The sequence below is a fragment of the Anser anser genome (genome assembly GCF_964211835.1).
Source record: "Anser anser genome assembly, chromosome: 4".
Lineage (NCBI taxonomy): Eukaryota > Metazoa > Chordata > Aves > Anseriformes > Anatidae > Anser > Anser anser.
The window spans coordinates 48343506-48362679 of NC_139724.1; the positions used below are offsets into that span (position 1 = coordinate 48343506).

The following is a 19174-nucleotide window of genomic DNA, read 5'->3' on the forward strand; positions in this document are numbered from 1 at the left end:
GCCTGCTGGATTTTATTTCATTGTGGCTGGAACACACAATTAAATTAGGTAGTCATCTGTGCTGAGGATGAAGCTGTTGTGATGGCTTCCCTGTCCCTTACGTAAATGGTGTTGATAAGAATAATGGTGTTGATAAGAATTGCAGTGGGATTTTTACTCCAACCCAGATGGTAATTTGGGTGTTCCCAGAGCTCAGAGAGATCGGCTTGAGTCTAACCAGAGCTATGACTGGAGTTGCAAAGCATCTGACTGTGCCCATGTGCTGTTATGAATGGTCCTTCATAACAGAGGAATGGAAAGGAAGGACGTGCTCAATTTTTAAGGAGATGAAACTTACACCAAGTGATTCAGTCACAACTGTTATCAAAGTGATGGGAACTCATGTCTGCACATCCTGGAAAGTCGAGTTTTAAGTGTTTGTTTTTTTTCCATTAACACTGCTGGCAGTAACAGCTTCAGTACCCTTGTGTCCTGTGAGCACTGGCATTGCTGGTTGCTTTTGTCAGCAATACCACCACCAGGGTGCTGGTGACAATTTGTCCTACCTATTTTGAGAAGATAGACTTACTTACATCTAATTGAAACTCTTTCCCCATCACTGTTAATTGTCCTGTGGAGCATGTGATGTTCTTTGCAAAAGTTGGCTCCTTCAGTGGAGAGCAAAGGCAGCTGTGGAGAAAGACTGGTGTCAGGAAGCCTCGTGGCTTTGTTACCTATGACGAATTTGGAAAATTATGTGGCCTGTGAAGTAGGAACAGCAGGGAAATTGGCTTTTTACTCCCTGTGTCCTGCTAGGTGATCTGTGCCTTGCAAACCTGTTGTCCAGGCTATGCACTTCTTACGTTTTCCTAGATGTTTTTACTTTGTCTTCTGGTTGCTTTTCATGCCAAGTCTATAAAAACACTGTGGGCAGAAATAAATACTTTGCAAGTTGGCTACATTATCCAAACATGCCCTAGAAGGCAAGAGTGCCTCTCAATTACAGGGAAGAGGAATAAAGAAAGGAGAATAAGGGGGAAAAAACAAACCTGGTCATACCACTGATGGGATGGAATCACCTGAAAAATCAACGTGAACACAGATTCAGGATGAGAAAGCATAAGGTATGTGATTGATGGTCTGGCCTGATGTCAATGAGAAACAGTTAACCAGGCACCATTACCACAACATTGGTGCCTCTCCTAAAAGATGGTACATCACAACATTTTTTTATTTATTACCACTCTCTGCAGTTATACTTGGGAAGTTCCTACTTTTGGATGCAAGTTCAAAATGTTTGAAATTGGAAAGGAAAAAAACTAGGCAAGGTGGAAAGGTCAGGAGACAGACAAACGGGTTACAAATAGGTTTTAAAGAGGCTTGTTCAAAGCTCTCTTCCCAACTAGAAAACCTGTTTTTGTTGATTATTTTATTGCACCATCCTATCGGTGCCTCTTCATACTGGCAGTAGATGTGTCTGGATTGTAACTGTACGATTGTTGTGGGTAGCCTTTGCCCTGCAGATATTCACTTGATGGTGTATTCTTGACTGTGTCATGACAAGGAGATTTATTTTTCTTTCTATGTAATCTCTTCTTGTCCCATCATGATCAGGCCATCATGAATGCACGGTATTTTTTCTCACTCTGAGCACGGTTTGGAGCGCTTCCCCACTCTCTCAAATCAAGCAATTGATACCAAGGAGGTGAATAGATCAAAGATTTCTAGCTTGATTGTTACACATGGTGAGAACAGCACACATTAACAGGCTAAGAGGCAATGAGCTGTAGAGAGGATGAGGAGTGAATAACAAAAAAAAAAAAAAAAAGTAATTCTGACTGTTGTATGGTAATATTAAAGCACTGTAACTCACTTTAGTGTCCAGAGCAGGCACTGTGGGTCCATTTCTATGCACCTATTCCAGGCAAAAGGGTGTTCAGGAAGGGTCTAGTGCTGCCTGGCCTGAGCTTGGGAAGCCTCTGCACTTTAAGATGGCTTTGCACCATCTTTTGGGATCAGTGCTTCGCTAACTATGGACTTGAGGGAAGTGAAAGCCACCTTACCTTTGTGACGTATCTTCAGGGGGTCAGGGCAAGCTCAAAAATGATCAAATCCTGTTTATTTCTGTGAAGTTCATCCTAGAAAATAAAATGATAACAAAGGCTTGAGGAACGCAGGGGGCCTGGGGACATCATCCTCAGTCTGAAGAGGAATGGGAGGTGAAAAACAGCCCCTTCTGTTCTTCAACTGCCCAAACACCATCCTCACTTTAAAGAGGTGGGGGACCAGGTTACCTCAGCCTCCTTCATTCACAAGGAAAAGGATTCCAATACGGAGGGGCAATTACCATCAAACAAGAACGAAGTCCCTGTGGTTGCCTAAGTTGTGCACTTTTCTTGGCCTGGACAAGCATGTGATCACTTCCTACTCCTTATATCACAAGACAATACCCTTATGATGCTTTTCTTGATAAAGGACATCATAGCGGGAGCAAATTTTTGTGATGCAACAGATGTGGATCCTGAGGCTAACAGTGAAGGTCAGGCCAAAGCAGACACTACCCTTGCTGCACAGTGTTGTGCCTCGAAGCTGAAAATTTCACTGCTGGGGAAAGAGAGGGCAGTCAGTGGTCACTGACAGCTGCTCCAGGCCATGTGTGTTTTGCTAGCAGCAGTGTAATAAATCACTAGGCAGACAGCCTGCTTGACTGGAGGGAGATACGAATGCCCATCAAGAAGAGCCACTGCTAAGGGGGCTGATGCATATACGTGTGTGAAGATCATTCAGAAAGCAAGTTTTCTGGGATTAGTGTTATAGAGCGGCCTCAGAGCAACCCCCGTAACAGCTGGGCCCCAAGACACAGCCCTAAGAAAAAAGACTCATCCCTGCCCTGACTGTCGGTGAGACCTGAGGCACAGGGCAGCCGAGACTCCCCCAGCCAGATCCGTATCTCCTGGCTGACCTGGGGGGCTGGGGCTACGTGACAGAGCGGGTGAGAGAGGTGCTTCCCAGCTCATGGGGCTGACAGAGAGCATGCAGTTCATGGCTGCAGGAATGAACACTTTCTGGCTCTCCTGTTGCTGTATCTCCAGTTAGGCAATGGCAGAACGGTCTGACTTTTCTGCTAGTCCCTGGCTGTGCCTGGAAGCCTTGTCAAGAAATTCAGCTGCTGGTGAGCCCAAATAAGAAAAGTTCTGCATCCACAAAAGGAAACCAGCTTGCTCCTTGGCCTCTTGGCTCCCATTTGGGCCAAGGAGGAGCCAAAGACCAAGTTGATGCTTTCATGCGTCCCAACTGGGCCGGCTCCTGAGTTTCTACAAAACAGAAGGCAACCTCCAAAACAGCACAAGTCTAGGGCGAAGCTTTGCCAGCACTTGCATGACCAAATTTGCTGCTAAAAAAAAAAGCATCAGGTGTGGATGTTTCACTGGCTAGACACTTTAGCTCCCTGATAAATCTAGTCCAAAAGCAAAGGAGAAATGGGGGTTTTCTGGTAATTAGGGAAGTCCTGAGACACATAGTGGTTGAAGCTATCAGCACAAGCCTTCCTGACCTCATCTGGTGATAGACTCTGGATGCTGAACACACTGAGATTAATAGTAATCTGAGACCAAAGTACAGCCAAACATCGACTTCATGTCATCCCCGATGATTTGAACAAGTTGAGAGCAAATGAGAGCATGGTTGCATGCTGACTCCACCTGCCCTCCTGGGGGACACCAGACTCTCAACCTGCATGCTTTCAGCCCCAAAATGATGATGCAAGGGACAGCAGGTTTGCTGCAGGCTGTGTTCTTCTCCTGGTGGCTTGGGAAGGTGTGCGTGTGGCTGGGAGGGAGAAAGCTGCCGAGGTAATTAGTTAAAGTTGTTTATCCTTAGGCACGTCTCTGTAGCCGTCTGGGCCTACCACAGCCATACCAGGGAGCACTTTGCCACCACCTACCCTGACAAACAAAAGCACAGCAGGACCGATGCAGGAATAGCACTCGTGTGGTGAAGGCTAGCCAAAGAAATATATGTGAAAGGAGGGTTTAAAGCCCAGTTAAAACCCTTTCTGCTTTGGGCTGCAGTGAGCTGCTTTTCATAAACAGGAGAAAACCACCTGGCATGGGCATGGAGTTGCTTGCTGGCTGTGCTCCTGCCCAGTCCCCTCCAGTGACCGGCAGCCCCAGCACGGCTGGAGCTGCTCCCCTGGCACTGTCTGTGTCTCTGTGGGGAGGGGGCTGCGGGCACCAGTCTGCACTAGTTCCACCCCTCTGCACAAACCAGTGGCACTGGACAATGGTCGCAGTCCAACAGGGCCAGCGCTTGCCTTGCTCATCCTTGGTCCTCAGTCCCTGTCGTGCGAATTCGCCTGCAGCCTAGCACTCAGCACCGAGGGTAAGACTCGTCGAGCTCCAGCGTGGCCACCAGAGGTCACGGTGTTCCCACAGACGACACCAAAACCCAGCTACAGCAGCCCTGAGCTAGGTGCTGAGAACTGGAGCTGCAGAGCTACAAAGGTTAAACTAGTGTCAGCGTTTCTGAGCCAGCTAGATGGTAGCTTCTGGTTTTAAACAGAGCTTTAAGGCAAACGCTACTAAAAAAACAAAAAAAGGAATCCACCAAACTTGTTAGAATGCTACCTAAATCTAGCAATTCTCAACCCACAGTAGCTGTGTGGAGCCCTGGAGCCATGTGCTGCTTGGGTTTGCTGACGACCATGCTGGCTTTAGACAGTTCAGCCTAACTTTTAGCATTGTCCTGCCCTGTTGTCCTAAAAAAAAGGCAATTTTTATCTTCTGCTAAGCAGCTTACCATGCGCTGTGCTGCCAGTTCAAACCTGCCTGCTACACAGCATTGTCCAGCAGTAGCACAGATGCTGAGGAAGAGTTGGCTTTGACAGATTTGGTGGGAGTGTTGTTAGTGGTGTGCGTGTGTATGTGTGTACCCTCTTTTTTCTAGTATGGTACTCATAGAAAGAGGAAAAATAGGACAGACCGCCAGGTCATAACGCAAGGCTTTCCTTGGAGCTGGGGGCCCTGTTCAGCAACACATGGACATACACTTTTTACTCTCTGCTTGCAGGCTGCTGCTGCGCGTCTTAGCTGTTATAGTCCCCAGAGGTATCTGGATGCATGGACAAGATCTGTGCCAGGCACTAGGTCCCACGTGCTTTCCCTCCTGGGACTGCCAGCTGGTTGTGACTGGTCCAGTGTTGCACCGTGTGGTTTTATACCTTAGGTGAGAGGTAAGGAGACTGTTCCTGCATGCACATCTAACGTTGGACATCTCTGGGCTTCAGCATACACAGAGGACTACAGAAAGCCGTGCTCTATTTGCAGGAAAGACTGAAGTGAGATGGTCTCCAAGCTCGCAAAGAGCTGGGTTGGCAGCCCCTCTCATATCTTGTAGGGCCGCAGCTTCGATGAGCTCAAGCCCTTGGCCAGGGTTGGAATACCTGGACATCCTGTGGGATACAGGTTCCCACCCTTGCTGCACTGGAGCTAGCGGCTCCAGGCAAACAGTGTAGTGGGTCTTCCCTGCATTCAGTGTGAGGACACACTTCTGGGCCTTCACACGAAGAGCAGAAGATAGCACATCTCACAGACATTCAGTGGTTGTCCTGTATTAAATGACCACACTGTGGACACACAGGACTCAGGGCTGGTCCATCCCAACCCATCTCCTCTGATCTGTCCTTGCAGAGCATTATCTGGAAGTCCCGTGTGGCATTAAGCTTGTGGCCTGTAGCAGAACTGCCTGGGTTTGTAGAGGACAGGCTGAGACATCCCCTTTTGTCTCCAGGATCAGAAAAGCCTTACTTCCTCCTCTACAGTGAAACTTTTTTGCATGCCTGCAGTGGTTCCCTGTTACTGTGCTCCTGCCTTCTAGCTTGTGAAATCCTGAGATTTCTGTTGTGTGTTTTTTAAGCAGCAAATACGGAACTTTTGCTGAATTCGCCGGTAAAGATGGGTGTCCCTGGCAGATGTGGGATGGCCAGTCCCCTTGTCCCTGCTCCTTGGGTGGAACAGAAGGGATCCTGTTATGCTTCAGGCGTCAGGCCAATGCCAGCACTTTGTTGAGTTAGGTTCAGCCCTTACAAATCTGTGGTGATGTCTGTGGAAACCTGAAGGCCTGTCTTTCCATTCTCTGATGAAGAAGTGACACAGTCTAAGAGGAAGAGTGCTGGACCAAGTTAAAAGACCTAAGATTTCCCCTGCACCGCTGTGTGACCTCTGCACACGAGTAGCTTGAACTGGGACAAGCTCAGGAATTGAGCTGCCCATCCAGTCCCCTCTCCTCCCCTCTCACCGGCTCCTTTTTGTTAAGCTGCTGCTCCAGCGTGCATTGCAAATTGACTGCAGGGCTGCTCGTTTACTTAGGACTCGGTAAATCAAGGAGTTAGTAAAAATCACCCAGGCTGAATGAAATGCTTTATCTGACCGGAAATATGAGCATGCTTGAGATCACACAGGGTGTGAGCAGTAGGTGAAAGTGTTTGAGCTATCTTGTTACAGGTAGCCAAGTTGCTTTAAAATACAGAAAAGGGGATGTTGGCTCTCCCCTGCTCCCACCTGTGTACCTGCCCCACAGCAAACACTCACAAGGGCTGGTGCTGCGGCTGAGCCAACAGAGGCGAGGACAGAGAGTACATTAGCAGGCCACTTGCCAGGGTAACTGATCCTTTTTCTGTAGGAAAAGACAGGGTTGTGTCAGCAAGCCCAGCTGCACAGGCACACGCCAAAGGTAGAGCAGAAACATGCAGGTTCACTCATCAGGCCAGGAAATCCGCTTGGATAAGAATGTCCTTTATTATTTTTTTAAAATCTGTCAGACACCTACACTCCACTTTTTGTCATAATCTGTCTGGAACTGATTTTATCTCACATGCCGTGCACTTCAATGGAAAGGAAGGGGGTGATGGTGGGGCAACTGATACAAGGCTTCCACCCTGTGCAACCTCAGCTTCAGGTGGCTGATTACTCACACCTCTTCCTGGCAGGACCCGGACAACCTGCCTTTCGTAGCATTTTGAAGCACATGTGTAGCTGCAAGCCACAGGCCTGGCTGCCATGCCAAAGGTAATGGGGTTTGGACAGGGGCCCGAGGGGGCTCAAATTGCTGGGAGTTTTGCCACCTTCAGGGCTCCTTTGCTTCGTATCTCTGTACTGCCTCAAGGACTCTGCGTTAGTATCCCCTGAATGATGGATGCTACCGAGGGGACCTGCCAGCAGTGCTAGGTTTTTCTGGCACTCCGTTGGCAGCCTTGAAGGGCTATCCCAGCCACAAGAAGTGTCACATCTTGCACTTGTTTTTTGTGTGGAGGTCTCTTCCAACCTAGATGATTCTGTAATTCTGTGCTCTGCATGCCCGTGGAGTCATCTGGTCTTCTGGCAGATATGTCAGACACCTGGCAACTTGGAAGAGATACCCTTTATCCAAAGCTATCTTCTTGATGTGCACTCTTGGGCTGGTTGCATCATCTGTACAAATCCCTGACTTGGCCCTCTGAAGAGGAGCGCTCTTCCTATGCACAGAGAGCACGTGAGCGTCCAAGCTGTGCCCAGCTCCATGGTGAAGTGCTCTGATGTGATTACTGGGGAGCTTGAGACAATTTCCTGGTGAAGTTTCGTAGACTCTTGAGTCACGTCTGCCCTTTGCTCTAGAAATCTCCTGCTGTGACCTCAGCAGGCAACAGAAAAGCTGAAGTGAGAAATTCCCTACATTTCTGCTTTTACCTTTTTAGTATAGCTTTTATAATAGGGATGGCTATACAGTATTTTTCCTCATCCTTCAATTCCTGTTTGAATGTTCCTGGTGATGCTCCCAGCTCTTCATTGGAAGTTTGTGCTGACTTCTGATTGAGCAGATAATGTGCCTGTTATTCTTTCCTCTCTGTTGCTTCATGGTATGCAACAGGATATTAGTCAAAACAATTGCTTCCAGGTACCTGCAGCTTCAGGAATGACCTATCTACAATTATGTGATACTTGCAGATTTGCTGCTGTGTTTCCCTGAAGGATCTCCCAAGAGAAGTGTCAAGGCACCAGGACTGGTGATATAGCACATCTCTCCCTCACTAGATGACAGGACTGACAGCAGCTCTGAGTCGGTGCAAGCTCAGGAACTGCACAGAGGAGCCCTGCTTTCTGCCAAAACCAATCCTTACACCCCATCCTCTCTGCCAGCAGGAGAAAGCAGTACCCCTTGCCTTGTATGATGCTGGCGGAGATGTGCTTCTAAGTGTCTGTTGCATCCGGCGCTCAGTGACATGCGTGAGCCCCAGCTGTCTGTGCCACATGGTGCCATGTTGTGCTGCCTGCAAGGAGCAGGTTCTGAAGGAACTCTTGCAGCACAGTGCTCACACTTCATTTCTCCCTGCTTCTCTGACTGAATTTCTAGTCAGTTTTCCAGGCATGTGTGTATATCTTGCATCTGTCTAGGTCCCAAAGAAATACCTGGTTCCTAGAGAATTACTCAGGAGAGAGGGAGGAAAATCCCCATTTTGAATGTCCTCACTCTTGAGACTCTCAAATGATGCTTGTGCCACCTGTAACCTCACCACAGCCTCCTTCCAGTTCCCTCAGACCTCTGTGAGCGCAGGGCAAAACAGTTTCAATCACTCACCTCTCTGTTCTTTGTCCAAAGAAAGAGAGAAACCAGGAGAGAGATTGCTGGGTTGGAGGAAAAGCCTCCTCAGTGGGCAGAGACATGGGGACCATGTTGCAGTTGTGGCCTAAGGTCAGTGTCCATTCACATGGACTGGGCAAGGCCCCTTGCTGCTCAGCCCCTCCAGTATCGCAGCCAGACATGAGGAAAAGGAGATGAGACAGGCCCTGCCTGCTCAGTGTTTTCAGGATCAAAGCAGAAGGCAAATTAGGGAGGAAGGAGCGGGCCCCATGCAAGCTGGGTTCCTGTAACACCTCGGAAGACAGTCGGCGTGTCAGAGCAACGGGCAGCAGCCAGTGTCTGAGTGTGCCTGGCAGAAGACCAAGCGGGCAAAGACAAGCTCTGTCTACTGAGTAAACGGCGAGCAATCTCCTGTGAGATCTTGGCAGTGGGAGCTATTCTGCAAAATCACAGCTTCCGCTGGGGTGTTTGCTTTGTGTGGAGCTGGGCTTTGTCCCATCGCCATCGGCAGAGGGGAGCAGCTCGGTGCGTGCGAACAAAGGCCCTTAGGAAGCCTGGGCTGCTCTGACAGATCCCAGCCTCCCACCGGCTTTCCAGGAGCTGAGCACGTACAGCCGCCCAGACATCCTTCACACGCCACGCAGACCTCAGCCCTGAGAGCTGCTGTTTGACTCAGCTGTGCTGCCATTGGCCGGGCTCTAACAGGCAGAGGAGTTCTTCAAAAACTTCCAGTCCCTGCAGGATAAAGACCTCCAGGTGATAACATAAACATCCTGCACATCCTGTGTGGAAGAGTATAGAGTAAGAGTACAACGAACATTTTTGCCTCCCTACATCATAGCTTTTGTTTTCCTTAAAGCACCAAGACTCATGGGAGTTGAGGGCCCGACAGCTCTAAAGACGATGATGGCATACAGGGAAGCTGCAGCTCTGGTTTGCTTCTGCTCTGTGGGGAATTTTGGCTTTGTCCCGAGTAGTTTCACTGTATCTGGGCTGTGCGCTGCTGTGGGGTGGGCTGTTAACACTGAAATGCCAGACATTTAGAGTTATACCTGGTATGAGCAAGAAACTCGAATCATGACATGTTTTCCCAAACCTGATTTCATAGTTTCCTCAAAAGTATTCCATTTTCCAAAAACAAACAAACAAACAAACAATAAGAGCAGTTGTATATATTGATATCTCCTGTGAAAAGCCACAGGTTAGCCAAAGTGAGCCTTCTCCGGATTTAGCAAAAGCAAATCAGATGTGGGAGCTTTGACTCAGTGTCTAGGGTGCTGTTAATGCTTTCCAATTCCTCTCTCTTACTGGAAAATTCAGTACAAGAGGGTCCTTGTAGTAGCATTCTGTTACTGTTATTATCACAAGAGGTTTGGAATGGGGATCAAGAAAGGGTGCTGTCTAAAAAGTACCTTGCTTGAATTCATGCCAACTCTGTATTTATGATACAAGACAGAAATGTGTTCTGGAGATGCATTTATGGCACGTGACTGAAACACTGCACCCCAGAGATGGATTTTGTGTGAGTATGGATACATATATCCGTGACTGTACCTTTACTCTGCCTGTAATTAAAATTTATTCTCATGACTTCGGGTCAAATGAAATACCTTTTAAGTGCCTCAATGATACTTCCATGCTAAGATCTCAGCTGGCATAGGAGGCATGGGGGACACCTCCTTGTCACTTCAGGGACTCTGTACTGATGGGGGGAGCTGATCTTCTGCATCTACCTGGAAAGAGAGACACTGCAGTGCTGGGCTTAACTGCACCCAGGACATCCCAGGGGACTGGGATGTCGAGGTCACTGCGTGTTCTGCAGCTTCTGTTGAAAAGTTCCCACTGGCCTGTGAAGCCTGTGGCTTAGCATTTGTCAAAACTGTAAAGATCGATACTGTGGCTTGATGCTTGAGAAGAAACTATGGCAAGAAGATACATAAATACTTTGGTGGCTGAACTAATATTATTTTAATCTGCAGGACTGTTTATACACTCAAAGCAATACACTTTCAGCAAACAAGGATTTTAACTTGGATTTGGCAAATATGTTAGACTGAGTTAAGGACCTGGGAGAGTGACATTTTTCATTTCAGTTTCACTTTGTTTTCATATCATTTGATTTCAAGGAAACCCTTTAAATGTTTTCCTTTTGACATGTGTTCATGATGAAAACAGACAGGATTAGAGGCTGGAAAAATGAAATGTTTTGGTGAACACTGAAGTTCTTACGAGTCTTCCTTTCACTCTCTTCACAACATGCTTTCAGGCTGAGGCAAAAGACAAGTATTTTCTTTCCTTTTTTTTTTTTGGTGTTGTTCATCCTTAACAAAAATGCCCTTCTTGACCTAGCTTGTTAAAATATATCTACAAAGGAATCTGTGAGGCTGTCAAGTGGGGAAATGCATCACTTCCAAATTGATGCTGTTTCCCCAGCTCCACCAGACTCCAAGGTGCAAATGATGCTCAACTGAAAATGGGCCAAGATGAAGCAGTCACATGTGAAAGCCAGAGAGTTTTGTTGCAGTTTGTTCCATTACTACCTTTCTTGTGTGATTCTGTATCCATCTCACTTTCTTTTCTTTATTATCACAGCAGTATTCATGGAACAAAACTGAGCAAACCTTCTGGCTCACAGCAGGTAGAAGAAGGCACAGACTCAGCTGCCAGGATGAATTCTGCCAGTTGCAGAAGACAAGATTCACTTCCCCAGTTGTAAAATTAAAAATGAGTTAAACATCCAGCGGGTGTTAATGGAAGGCATGAACCACCCTGCAAACCGCAAGCCTTGGAAGAAGTACAAACTAAACGCAGACAGGAAATCCCCCACCCAGCCAGGACCTGGAAGTTGCTTACACCTGAAGGAGAAGTAACTGGGGATGGTTTACTTTAGGTTGATTATTTGCAAATGACTGAATGTGAGTGACGTTCATTCCCTTAGTTCTAGAGAAGCATATCAGATGAGTGAAAAAACAGCCCTTGATATCTCCTCCGACCAGTTTCCTCTAACTGGTAGGTTCCCTCCCCACTGAAGACCCGATTCTGGTCTCTCTGCCAGCCAGCTAGACAGCTCGAGACAGCTGGGTCACAGTCTCGGGGCATTCAGGGCTGGCTGAGGGACAAGGACAGGGAATTAAGCCCACGAGCTGCAGGAAGGCAAAATTTCTTTGTCGAACTGCGTTGTGATGTTTTGAGAATTACCACTTACAAAAAACACCCTTGTTCCTATTTTTTTCTATTCCTTTGCATGAATCCAAAAGCTGACTGAGATTACAGGGCAATAGATAGAGTGCGTATTTTATGGATAGGGTAAAATAGCTATAAGCGTGGCCAAGGAAGAGTTGGCTGGGACAATAGTTCCATGCTTTTCTGTCTGGCACCCCATCTCACCTTGCAAGAGTAACACATCTTTTCTGAAATCCACCCACTCTTACTAGTAGTCAATTTTTCATTTCCCTGTTCACATGCCTCCCCTGTCCCAGCATGCCCTTGTTGGTTCAGACTGGCTCCAGCTAACTCTATGCGCATTTATCTTGCAGAAACAATCAATCACTTACATTTTCTGGTTTATGGGTGTTCTTCCATCTGGGACCTGGCTCCATGACAGTTTGTTGTACTACGTGACCTCCCTGTCCTCCTGGAGACTCTGCTACAGCTACAGCTCCATGCGTCAGTGCCAACAGCCACAGGTTAGGCCCTGCAACAGAAGAGGGAAGGACTGTGTCTCCACACTGGCCAAACAATTAATTCTGTCACTTTCCAAGTATGCTTTTACTGGGAAACAGGAGCTTATTTTGGTTGTCTGTGACAAAGGTGGATTGGCAAATTTCAGAGCTCTCTGGAAGAAAGGCCTTTGGCTAGTGCTACAGATGAAACATTAAACTACCATACTGATACTAAGCGTACTCATTTTCAAATGTCACGTTTTCATTACATACACCTCATACTAAGAATAAAGGCACAACAGTAACTCAAGGCCCCCGGAGACAGAGACGATGGTAGTGATGAGCAGAGCAAAGAAGAAACCTGTGCGTGTGTTCTAGTGAGTTCTGCTGAGCTGGCTGTCAGGGCTGTGTTTCCTATGAGAGGTATGAGCTTGGTCTTGTTATCTAATTCTCAGTGTACCAAGGGAGCATATTTACATTGCAAAGTGTTCCTCGTATCCCATTTGGTCTATGCAAGGCAATTAGTAAGTATTTTTAAAGCCTTCCAAATAAACTTCAAAGCAGGAGCACTTCCTGTTGGAAGGGAAGGGCTGCCTATGAGTGGGAGCTCTGAACGTCGTCTGCTAATCGATTCCTTCCCGTGGCCAGAGCTTTCCCCACTGGTGGGCTTCTCCTGCATTTGCTTTTTTTGCAGAACAGCCTCATGAATCACACGAAATCCCTAGAAACAAACCAAATATTGAAGAAAGAGGCTGGAGCAACAGAGGCTGGAAGAGAGTTACACAACTCCCAAGACCAGTGCCACGAATAAACAGTTTCCCGGAGTGGGCTGCTGCTTGTCACCTCTCTCCCAGTTAGTGTCCCTCGGTTCAGAGCAGGCCGACCCATCTCCGATGAGGCCAGCGTGTGAGGTGTACGTCTGGCTGGATACGGGCCCACGAGTACATGGGCAGAGCAGAAAGGAGAAGGAAAGGACGCTTGCTCTGCTGGCCCATGGGTTTCTGGCCCCAGGAGAGCAGAGTGCCGCCAGCCAGGCTGCTGTCCTGACGTCAGCTCAGTGCTCAGTACCTCCTCGCTACCTCGACGCTGACGTTGGAAGGAGATGCCACGCTTTGCACACCCCTTTCTGCACACAAGATGGAAAATGCGACCTGCAGCTGCCTATGTGACGGCTGTTTCCTGTGGACACTGGCAGGGTGTGCCAGGAAAACCTTCGAAGTGAATCTTGGGCCAAGTTGTTCGCAGACACTTGGTGATTTAGGGAGCCAACCTGCAGGGAGCCCCGCAGAAGGTTTCTTCCTCATTGCATGCCTTTTCCAAAACTATCTCAAACCCTGTGAATTAAAAATTGAGACTCAAATGTAAAGGAATTGCTCTTCGTTAGGTGAGACTCCTTGTGTCAGATAGATGAGTTTATCTGCCTTGTTTCTGGGATTATGGATATTTAAAATGCTCCGTTCTTCTCCCAGTGAAATTCCCTCCTGGCTCAGGATACCACCGTGCTCCTGTGCTGTCTCCTGCTGTCCCCCCAGAGACTGTGTCCTTCACAGGCTTCAGGAAATGACCGAGGCACGGAGCAGAGGCAGAAACCTTGGCTCTTGGGTAGCCTGAGAAAGCGGTGGTGTTTCTCAAGGCAGATGAGCAATTAACTGAAACGAAAGGCAGTCATTAGGTGAAGATGCTCAGGGTTTACCTGGCCTGAGCCATGCCCATGGCATTTCCCCTAGCCAAGTGACAGATTGCAGGCACATTTTAGTTTAACTGTGAACCTAGTATAATTACAGAAACATTTATCTTTTGGAAATGTAATTGACCCTTTGGAACTGACATACCATGGAGGTCAAATTAAGAAAAGGAAAAACACACTGGAAATATTTGGGCAATTTCCTCTTGGCACATAATTGCTTGTTTTGTGACCTAAAAAACAGTATTCCTTACACTCCTGCACAAGGCTATGGGTTACTTAAACTATTTATAGGTGCTTTGATCCTATCTTTTTTCTGCAATCGAGGCGGCGAAGCTTGGATCAACCAAATGTGACATAATTCTGGATGCTGCCACCCTGAGCCATGCCTCAGGTGACCTACCAGCTCCTCGTAGTCGCTGTGGGCATGCTTTATCAGCTCCATCTATTACAGACTTCGAAGAGGTCCCTCCCTAGTGCAGAGGACGCTTGAGAAATGGAGGATACCAGGCATGCTATGTTGTGTCATCAACCCTTGATGAAGGAGTGAGGGAACTGTACCCTGGCAGTACTTTTCCACTTGCTTTCCTACCCGAGAGCTGGTAACTGGGCTGTTACGACATGTATGATCTTCAGCGAGGTTAATCTTTGCAGAGCCAGAGGTCAGATTTGGCTTGGAACACCTCAGTTGTGTGGTGGTCTGTCTTCAACCTAACACAAAGTGAGGTACAACACTTTGTTTTCATGTGTGAGAGATCTCGGATGTTCCTTCCTTCCAGAAGGGATCTGCATTTTCATTGATAATGTAACACACATTCAATGATTTGTGTTAACAGTCACTGGAGATATCTGCAAAGCAGGAGGGTTCAAGTCCATGGAGCCTCTTTTCATTCAGCAGTGACCTTCCATCATTTCCCATGGTCAAGCAGGAGCACAACTCTAGAACTGGCCAATTCCCACAGAAAGGGAATCCCAAAGAACTTGATCTTCTTGCTTTGACATTGTGATTGCTTTGTTGCCATAATATTAGTGTTTGTTTTGACAGTGGTGAAAATACTTGGTTGTCAAAAGTCAGTAACATTCTATTGCACTTAATGCCTGAGACACAGTGTTAAACATAACTGTGAAAAGGAAACTATAACACAAAAAAAAGCATGAAAATTATTTGGATGAAAAAATGAAAAAAAATGATGAAAAAATGAAAAAATTTGGAGGCAGGATGAGGGAAGAGGAGCAGCCCTTCTGAAAAGGAAACCTGAAGGGAAGAAAAATGCTCTCATATTGAGTCTAGATCCCAGACTGCAGCCCATATCTCAACTTCCTGTCCCAGAAAAACAATTTGTTTTTGGGAAGTGTTTGTGCATCTCAGGGAGTAAAGATTGGGACAGAAAAATGTCAGGTTTTTCTTTTCTGCCAAGACAGACACACTAGAGCTGGCTTCCTGCAAGCAAGAGCTTGACTCCTGGGCATGGCAACAGATGTGGTGAGAGAAGGGATGTGGTGCGACTGAAGAACTGCTCTGCTTTAAGGGCTCTCGGGAGGGAGCCTGTAAAAGATCCTACTTATCTTGTTATGATGGGAACAGAAGGGGACTGAGGATGTCCTAAGAAAGCTAAAGATCTACAGAAGGATGAGGTAGAGGAGCAAGAAGTAGTGAAGGGCCAGTGCTTTGTCGGCTCCCTCCCTCAGGACATCGCTCTTTCTGAGATCTTCTGCTCCAAGACAGGAAGAGGTTTTGATTTCCAAGTGGCAGAGTTGCCATGGGTCTTGTGGGAGCGAAGTGGGACTCAGGTTTTAAGCATCAGGAACGGTGAACGGCATTGCCAGGCTGATAACCCTGTGGATTTGCATGAGATGACTGCCTACAGCTACTCTTAGTTCCCTTGGCCTTCCCACTGGGGCTGATGGACAGTAACACCAGAACGATTTAGGCAGGACCTACCCTCTGGCATTGCGTGGAAGGGCAGGAACTCGCATCCAGCTCTAGATCACAGAAAAATCAGGCTTCTCTGCTGAGGTTCAAGGATGTCAAGGATGTATTGGGGCCTGGGGCAAGCTGCAGGCTTTGTGCACCCATGACTTACTGGAACAAGCTAGCCAGATTTTTATCCATTTTTATCCACAAAATAAACTCAGAGAAGGCTCTTCTTCTTAGATAATTGTTTCTCCATTACATCACTGAGGATTAACCTGGCATTTTCAACACAGACCTTTTGCTTGTGAAATCCTGGCCTTTCAAAGTCTCCCATTTGGGCCTCTTCTGTAGTTTTATTACAAAAACCTTACAATTACATACACAGGGAAATTCCCCCTTCTGCCTACGAAATGATGTGACATGTAAGCAAAAGAACCTCCAAACAAAGCATCTGAAACAAACTTCACTAAATGTCCTGTTCCTCCAAAATTACACTTCCCGTAAATATTTTTCTGTCTCATTTCCTGTGTGCTACTTGTTACATTATTTGTTTAAATCAAATCACCATGTGGCAACTCTTAACATACATGATGTGAGTGTAAACAGCCTAGAAGCAAGCGAAACTGCATGGATGAGAAGGACAAGCAAGCAGAAAAGGAAACCACTGATAACATAAAATGCAGACTGATAAAACCAATAAAAAGCTCTCATCTTTTCTGACTGGCACTAGATGACATCGAAAAACTGGCCTTTAATGTGTGTGCCAGAGGCCTGCTGAAGGAAGGTTTCAAAAGACCAGAGGGCACAGAGTTTGGGCTAACGTGGCGGAGTCTGAGGTGCATCTGCTCATGACTCAGTGCTTCTGATGTCATTCCTATCGCTGGCACGAAAGACAGAAAAAGCAGCGAGTTCAGACGGGACCAAGGCAATTTCTAACAAAATGGGTGGGATGTCACGCACCAGACTCTAGGAAGCCATTGGTGTCTGGTCTCCCTGACCAGCTCTTTGTTCAAACACCTTCTCCCTCCCCACAGAAAACAACGAGGGACAAATCCTCTTTTCCACCCTGGTGCACAGACCAGGCTGCCATGCTCTGCACACAAACTCTGCAAAGCTTCATCATGCTTAATGGAAGGTTTAAGGCCTTTGCGCTGAGATGGGAGATATCCAGGCCAAGACACAGAAGTGTTTTAGCATTCGTGTGGTTACTGAAGTGAGGCCCTAAGCATGCATGGTGTGTCGACAGACCTCTCGTTCTTTCCATGCTGCACCCAGAGACATTTGCGTATTGTTCTGGTCCCATCTCTGGAATTAGCAACACTGTCTTTATTTTGGGTGGCCTCCAGGCCTTTCAGGTGGCTGTGTCTGAGTGCTAATTGTCAGTCCTTCTTCTGCTGTTGTCCTTTACTCCCTATCATTTCCATACTCCCTTTTTCATGAAGCAGCGTTTTCTTCCCCACATTGGCATGTCCTCAGCAGCCCACAGGCAGCATCCCGGACAAGAGCCCTAAGTTGTGGCCCGTCCTGTAAGAATGCCATCCGCACACAGGAGGCACGCAGCACTGACCTTGCTGGTGGAGGCAGGCTGTGAGGTAGGGAGCTGCAAAAGATAAAATGCACCTGTTTTATTGAAGGCATGTTTACATCGAGGATCAAATCCTGTCTTACTCTGCTAAAACTGTAACGTGGAGTGGCTTTTCTGGAACAGCTCCCTGAGTGGGCATGTCCAAACAGCAGCAGGAAAACATCAAAAGCTGCAGCGATCATCCGCAGATAAGCACCCGAACTGTCTGATCCTGAGCTACCCCCAGGCATGGCTTATTAGTTTGTCTGCCCGTGATGAGCTCTCAAGAGCCTATAGCTCTCCTTTACACCCAAGCCTCTTTCCACGGTGCTGGCTTCACACACACGGTCAAGGGCTAACTGCCTGCTGGTCAAGAAGGTTGGATATCCCAGGTTACTTGATGGAAAACACACAGCGTGAAATCCTTTTAGCAGAGAAAGGACTGGGAACGCAGACTTGGGTCAGTGCTAGAGCAAGTCCCCGCTGCAGTGACCCAGCCACAGTGGGAAGTGTGTTTGTATCAACCACCTCTCAGTAATTATAGCAACAGATGACTCGAGATCAAAGTGTGTTTGTGAATGATGTGGCGAAGTAAATGTATGTAAATCTCAGCTTCCTTATCTCTACATCTGTCTTTAATGCTGACTTCTGTCCGGCTTTAACCTGCCCTGGGAAAACATCTCAGCTTCCATAGCTGCAGCGCCAGCCCGGACAGACCCCCAAGAGCCTTGCCCCATGCTCGCCTCCTCGCCCCGTGCACGGCTGCTCCTGGCTGGTGCGACTGCCATGGCACAGCAGCCGCTTGACTTTGGGTCCTGATCCCCGAGCTTTTCTCAATGCAGAGGGGCGCGTTTGCTGTCATGGTGACTCAACAGAGCCAGGTGCCCAGGCGCTTTGTGCCAACACGCTGAGGTGCCGCCAGTGGTTGCTACTTCCAGGCCTTCCCCTCCCACTACTCGCACCCCAGTGGGCAGCTGCTCCTCCTCTGGCCACAGCCAAGGGCTCCAGAGCTGGTTTCTAATCCAAGTTCTCCTGGCCTTGCCCTGCCACCAGGCCAGGCTGTAAGCAAGGTTTCACAGGAGGGATGTTTGTTCGGGCTGACACAGGAGAGCACAAGTGTACAGCGGCGGCCAGTGGCTGACCAGCACGTGGAGGGGCTACCATTTGTCCAGCCCTCTGCATGTATCCCGTGGCTGCCCTTCATCTGGGTTGAGCTTGTTCCATCTTCTCTCTGTCATGTACTCCCCTATCAGATTCTAGCATGTTTATCCTGTATTTTTTAACTAGTTAATTGCTTCACCCACGATGCTCAGCTCCACACCAGGTGCTCTCTGCGTGCCATCGATCTGTAAGCACCCCTTGGGGATGTCTCCTCTCTGTGCATCCTGCTCTAGACAGCCGCACACATGGCTGGCAAGATCTTTGCAAGCCCTTCAGTGCTCTGTAACTGCCCTGTCCCACTTGTCTAGTTCCTAGCAGTTTCACAACCTTGCTTTCAGTTCCACTTCATCTGCACAACTGCAACCTTTTTTTTTCCTTCTTTATAACATGACTTTTTGCCTACAAACCTCTGCCTAAAAGGAGCAGAAGAATTCTTCATGTTAGCTTAAAATGCCATGTGGGATAAAATCCTGCTGGAGGAGTAGCTTGCAGGGAGGGAGTGCTAAAGGAACCGCAGCTGTCCTTGCCTGTGTCCCCTCAGAGGCTGACCACCAGGGGCTGGTCCTGGCTGTCCTGCAGGGAACTGGAGTAAATGG

At 47.7% G+C, this 19174-nt stretch overlaps 1 long non-coding RNA gene across 1 annotated transcript in view; it reads right to left on the bottom strand.

Annotated features, from left to right (window-relative positions):
• The window catches only part of LOC310899571, an 83016-nt gene that overhangs the window by 16109 nt on the left and 47733 nt on the right, over positions 1-19174 (bottom strand). The window contains exons 6-7 of the long non-coding RNA XR_014584399.1: positions 12147-12286; positions 573-2117 (exon numbers count right to left, since the gene is read on the bottom strand). This is a non-coding gene — a long non-coding RNA (uncharacterized lncRNA). The remainder of the gene's footprint in view (positions 1-572; positions 2118-12146; positions 12287-19174) is intronic.